Source organism: Micropterus salmoides, unplaced genomic scaffold (assembly GCF_014851395.1).
Source record: "Micropterus salmoides isolate LMB-PRFRI ecotype aquatic unplaced genomic scaffold, ASM1485139v1 Ms_hic_scaffold_2, whole genome shotgun sequence".
Lineage (NCBI taxonomy): Eukaryota > Metazoa > Chordata > Actinopteri > Centrarchiformes > Centrarchidae > Micropterus > Micropterus salmoides.
Genome location: NW_024041150.1, coordinates 9,658,361 through 9,664,411, shown reverse-complemented (window position 1 = coordinate 9,664,411; position 6,051 = coordinate 9,658,361). Strand labels below are relative to the sequence as shown.

General features: G+C 47.3%; 1 non-coding gene across 1 annotated transcript; it reads left to right on the top strand.

The window, feature by feature from the left end:
* The first annotated feature begins 1,232 nt into the window (after positions 1-1,232).
* On the top strand, positions 1,233-1,351 carry LOC119913494. Its single transcript, XR_005446469.1, has one exon. It is a non-coding gene; the product is annotated as a 5S ribosomal RNA (ribosomal RNA).
* Positions 1,352-6,051: the final 4,700 nt, after the last annotated feature.

Below are 6,051 nucleotides of genomic sequence, written 5' to 3'. Positions count from 1 at the left end.
AGGCTCATACGCTTCGCGGGATGCGTTGGGATTGTAACACTTGCACTCATGGCACTGTGAATGTGCATCTCACCCATATAAGTCTTGTTGCACGGTTACTGTAATTGATACAACTTGAGTATGTAATAAATAAAGACTACCTCGAGATTGTCTTTGTGTATTTTGTTAAACAAAAGACCATGAGAACCACAACCCGGTATGAACACAACTGAATCCATTGACTCCGGTATATATCTTTATTCATGTTTAACAAAACCCTTCCTTACATTACATACATATCATACCTACAGTGTATGACATTGATACGATGTAGCACGTTCGTGCATCCGGGGAAACGTATGTACTCTGGTATAGTGACATCCGAGCATAGTACAGATCTACCTATGTCTATACAGTCAAAGTGGGACAATCCTCCGCTTACACTCAGGTATTGCGGTACCCGATTCACGGTTGCGCAATCCATAACGGGCACACCATGTGTTCCCGTTTCACAGTCCGTGGTTAGGGCTAGGGACTTCCAGGCGGACTGGATCCTTTTCCTGAATTTCCACCCAGTAATGAGCATCTGTTTGTGAGTGAGGACCTCCAGCAGAAGGTGGCCTGGTCCCCGGAACTTTACCCAGGAATCTGTTCCTGTTCCTTGTGGTATGGGCCTCCGGTGGTTAAGGGGGTGCCGGTCCCTTGGGACTTTACCCAGGAATGAGTTTCTGTTCCTGGGATATGGGCCTCAAGCTGGAGGGAGGGTGGTTGTGTCTGCCCAGGAAGGACCGTCTGTTCCTGGGATGGATGTCCAGCAGAAGGTGGCCCGGCCCCTGGAACTTTACCCAGTAATTACTCCTTATACCCGGGGTGTGGACCTAGAGCTGGAGTGGGGTCGTGGATCCCAGATTCTCTACCCAGGAATGAGCGTCTGATCCTGGCTAGGGCTAGGGACTTCCAGGCGGACTGGATCCTTTTCCTGAATGTCGACCCAGGAATGAGCGTCTGTTTGTGAGTGAGGACCTCTGGCAGAAGGTGGCCTTGTCGCTGTACCCATACCCGGGAACGGGTGCCTATTCCTGTCTGTGGACTGCCAGCGTGAACGGTGTCCCGGTTCCTGGATGTTTACCCAGGAATCAGTGCCTGTGGATTCCAAGTGACTCTGGAGCACCTTGGACATTATGGGCAGAATACGTTTTTTGTCAATTAGCCGTAGATCATCTTTTGAAGGGCCGTTTGGGGGTGCCTGAGTGGCTTATGGCCACACCGCTCTGGGAGCGCCTGATCTCGTCCGATCTCGGAAGCTAAGCAGAGCAGGTCCTGGTTAGTACTTGAACGGGTGACCGCCTGGGAATACCCGGTGCTGTAAGCCTTTTTCGCTTCGCCTTCGAAAAATGGCAGAGGGCGCTTTGGTGAAAGGAGATCTTTTGAACGTCTCTTTAGGAAACAGCAGGGGGCGCTGCTGCTGCTGCTGCTGCTGCTGCTTCTTTTTCTCCCTATCCTGTACACAGTGCTGTGTAAATTTTACATCGTGTTTTGAAGGCCCGTCTGGGGTGTGCAAAGGCGGCTTACGGCCATTCCGGCCTGGGACTGCCCGATCTCGCCTGATCTCGGAAGCCAGGCTTGGCAGGGCCTGCTTAGGACTTGGACGGGAGAGCGTCTGATCCTGGCTAGGGACTTCCAGGCGGACTGGATCCTTTTCCTGAATGTCCACCCAGGAATGAGCGTCTGTTTGTGAGTGAGGACCTCCGGCAGAAGGTGGCCTTGTTGCTGTACCCATACCCGGGAACGGGTGCCTATTCCTGTCTGTGGACTGCCAGCGTGAACGGTGTCCCGGTTCCTGGATGTTTACCCAGGAATCAGTGCCTGTGGATTCCAAGTGACTCTGGAGCACCTTGGACATTATGGGCAGAATACGTTTTTTGTCAATTAGCCGTAGAACATCTTTTGAAGGGCCGTTTGGGGGCAGCAGCAGTCTGTGGGAGAGAGATTTTTGTGTCTGCTTTCTCTCTGTTCTTTTTCCTGTGTTTTCTTTCATATCTCGGACGTTTTTGCTATTTTCTTTTTGTCTGCTGTCTAGTGTAACCCCCACTGATCGGGGAGGATCTTTTTTATTTCTGAGATGAGACGCACACTTTTGGCCGAGCAATGGCGTCTGTTCGGCTGAAAGCGGGTGCGGTGAAGAATATGATGGATGTGGCAGACGAAAGACGGAGTTTAATAAATCCAGGAGGTATGCCGAAAAGTGTGGGGAACAGAGAAGCATGTTAAGATATGACTTTGTGTGACGGAGGAATTGAGGATCGCGGTCAGTCAAAAGACAAAGTGAAAACAGCGCCAAAAGCGGCTGGAGTACTGAGCGCGGCGCACAGGAGTGAAACAGCGGCTGGATTAATCAATGAAGGAAAGATTCGGGAAGAAGTGCTGAAGGACGGATGGAAACAAGATAACATACAGTACGAGAAACTGTTAACTGTGAGTGTGGAAGTAATGGGAGCTGATAATGTGTCTGCTTTGGAATGAATGAAAAACGTAAAGCAAGTGTGTGGCGGACTTTTTGCCTGTCGCGCTATAGGAGTAAATAAATATGAAATGGCAATGTCACATCCAAGAGGAAAGGACAGATTGCTTGATGGATTTAAAATCGGAGACTCTAGAGTGATGGCGAAAGAATTGGGCAATGATGAGCTTGTTGTCTCATTCCTGGGATTACCTGCTTATGTGAATGATGCTGAGATCCTGGCAAAACTCAGAGCTTGGGGAGTATCAGCTGTCTCAGCTATCAGAAGGAGAAAGTGGCCTGGGACTAACATCGCAGATGGAACATGTTTTGTCAAGGTAAAGTTTAATGAAACTATCCAATCTTTGCCATACTCGTTTTGAGACAGCCACAGGTTATGAATATTTTAGAGTAATTCATGATAACCAGGCAAAATGTGTCTGCAGACGGGACACATTAAGAGAATGTCTGTGACAGTTGGTCCTGTGACAGTTGGAGGTTGCTTCCTTTGTTTTCTTTTCCTGTGGTGTTCTGTGGGCATGTGTGGGTGTGTCTTTCCCTTGGCAGGCAAGGCTACACACCTGTTGCCAATCCTCATCTACACCTGGTCTTAAGATGTGGGGCTCCCTGAGACTAGTCGCAAGATTATTCCTAGCCATAACTTGGTTGTGTACATCAGGCCAGCTTGTTTCCTGAGCGTTTAGTCTGTTTCCAGTGTGTCTCTGCCTGAACCCAGATTAATGTTTTTTGTTTATCTCCTTTTTCAAGTTGCCAAGTCCGGTGTCATTTGCCCTGCTTGGAGGATCTCTAGGAGAGTGGATTGCCACTGCCCAGGGCTGCCTGCCCCTGCTCACATCTCACCCACTACCATTTTGTACTAGTCCTTTGTGAATAAACTCTTTACTTTGACGGTCTTTGAGTGTTCTGTATCCGCACCCCAGATTTTTCTTGCCATAAATGTGGAGTCCAAGGGCATTTTGCCAGAGAATGTAATGTGAGAAAAAACAGAGAGGGGAAAAAAGTGTCAAATGTGCTACAATGAGATGGAAGAGTGTGTCTGCCTTTACAGTGAAACAGATCAGAGTGTGAATGACGTTTCTAAACAGGTTGAGGGAGATGAAAGCACAATAGATGAAGAAAAATCAGATGTGGAGGAGAGTGTGGCAGACTGTGAGGATGAGGTGATGCAAGTGAATGGGATCGCCACAGAAGCATTAAATACTCTGCAGGCTGCTCCTAGTCTCAGGACTAATGTCCCAGAGATAGGCTCAAGCCTTGATGCACTGAGTGTACCATTATTCATAAATGTAGAGAGAGGGAAAGAAGATTTAGGGCTTGGAGAAGGCTTGGATCTAGCTGATATCCCTCATCCTGTGAGTCAAATGAGTTTAGAGACTCATGTTGATGGTGTGAATGAATCCCCTCTTTTCTCCTCTGCAGCAGCCAACTCGCCTTTTGTCAAGCAAGTCTGAGAGTGAATCTGAATTGGATTTTGTTGCGACACAAAATGCAAGGAAAAGACAAAACTTAAGCAAATTATCCAAAAACAGTAGGAAGAAAAGTAGAGCTAAAAAGAACAGCATGTAATGGCATCATGTCTCTTCCCTCTCATTGTATGGATGGTTCACATCCTTTCCCTTCATGTTAATGGCCTTCGCAGGCATGTTAAGATCAACAATCTGCTATCTACCTTTTTGCTAAGGGGACTGCATGACGTGCTGACGTATTGCGGTAAGCGTGTCGACTCATTTCCGTTTCCGGTGCTTGTGTGTTGGTACCGTGTTGTTGCTCTCGCTAAATAACAGTTACATTTGTTTGATTACAGCGGCCAACTGTTCGCTAAACACTTATTCTTTACAGTAATTTTGCCTAAGCACTCACAGTTCTTTCCATCTTTTAGTGACTGCTGTTCAATCTCATAGTTGTTCTAAAGTTTTGGTAACTGACGCTACAGTACTTTAGCTTAGCAGCTAGCGACTTTAGCTTAGCAGCTAGCGATGGCTTCTCCTTCTCCCTCTCTCTCTCCTACTTTCTCCTGCTCGGTGTGTCAGATGTTTAGTTACTCCTCTGCCTCCTTTAGCGGTAATGGTACATGTAATAAGTGTAGTTTATTTATAGACATGGAGGCGAGGCTCAGTGAGTTAGAAGTCCGGCTCCGCACCCTGGTAGATCAGTCTTTAGCTACTGTAGCTAGCCAGTCCCCGGTAGTCGGTGCGGAACGGCCTGAGTTAGCCTCTGGTAGCCGTCCTCCGGCATCCCCTGTGCAGCCAGGAAAGGGGGGCTGGGTGACTGTCCGAAGGAGGAATAGTAAGCATTCAAAGTCCACGGGGCATCATCAACCTGTTCACGTTTCTAACAGATTTTCCCCACTCAGCGACACACCCGCTGAGAAACCAACTCTGATCATTGGCAGCTCCATTTTGAGAAACGTGAATTTAGCGAAGCCAGCGGCCATAGTTAAGTGCATCCCTGGGGCCAGAGCGGGCGACATTGAGTCTTATTTGAAACTGCTGGCTAAGGATAAACGTAAATACAGTAAGATTGTTATTCACGTCGGCGGTAATGACTCCCGGTTACGCCAATCGGAGGTCACTAAGATTAATGTTGAGTCGGTGTGTACATATGCAAAAACAATGTCGGACACCGTAGTTTTCTCTGGACCCCTGCCAAATCTGACCAGTGATGACATGTATAGCCGCATGTCGTCATTCCGCCGCTGGTTGTCGAGGTGGTGTCCAGCAAACGATGTGGGCTTTGTTGATCATTGGCAGACTTTCTGGGGAAGACCTGGTCTGATCCGGAGAGACGGCATCCATCCCACTTGGGAAGGAGCAGCTCTCATTTCTAGAAATCTGGCCAAGTTTATTAGTGGACCAAATCCATGACAACCCAGAGTTGAGACCAGGAGGCAGAGTCGCAGTTTAACACACTTCTCTGCCCTTCTTTTTCAGCAGTTACCCACCCAAAACCCTACGCAGAGTCGCAGTCTAACACACTTCTCTGCTCCTCCATTTCAGGAGTTACTTAGTGAAAACCCTATAGTGACGGTGTCTGTCCCCCGACCATCGAAATTATTTAAAAAGGTAAACAGAAGAGGAGCTGTGCATAAAAACCTTATAAAAATTAAAACCACAAGAGCAATAGTGCAAACAAATAGGAGAGTTAAATGTGGACTCTTAAACATCAGATCTCTCTCTTCTAAAGGTGTACTAGTAAATGAACTAATATCAGATTATGATATTGATTTATTTGGTCTTACTGAAACCTGGCTGGGTGATGGAGAATATGTTAGCCTAAATGAATCCACCCCTCCCAGTCATATTAATACTCACATTCCTCGAGGCACAGGCCGAGGAGGTGGAGTTGCAGCTATCTTCGACTCTAGCCTACTAATCAGCTCTAAACCTAAACCAAACTATAACTCATTTGAAAGTCTTGTTCTTAGTCTTTCGCACCCAAGTTGGAAATCACTGCAACCAATTCTTTTTGTTATAGTGTACCGAGCACCTGGCCCGTATTCTGAATTCTTATCTGAATTTGCAGAGTTTTTGTCAACTTTAGTCCTTAAAACG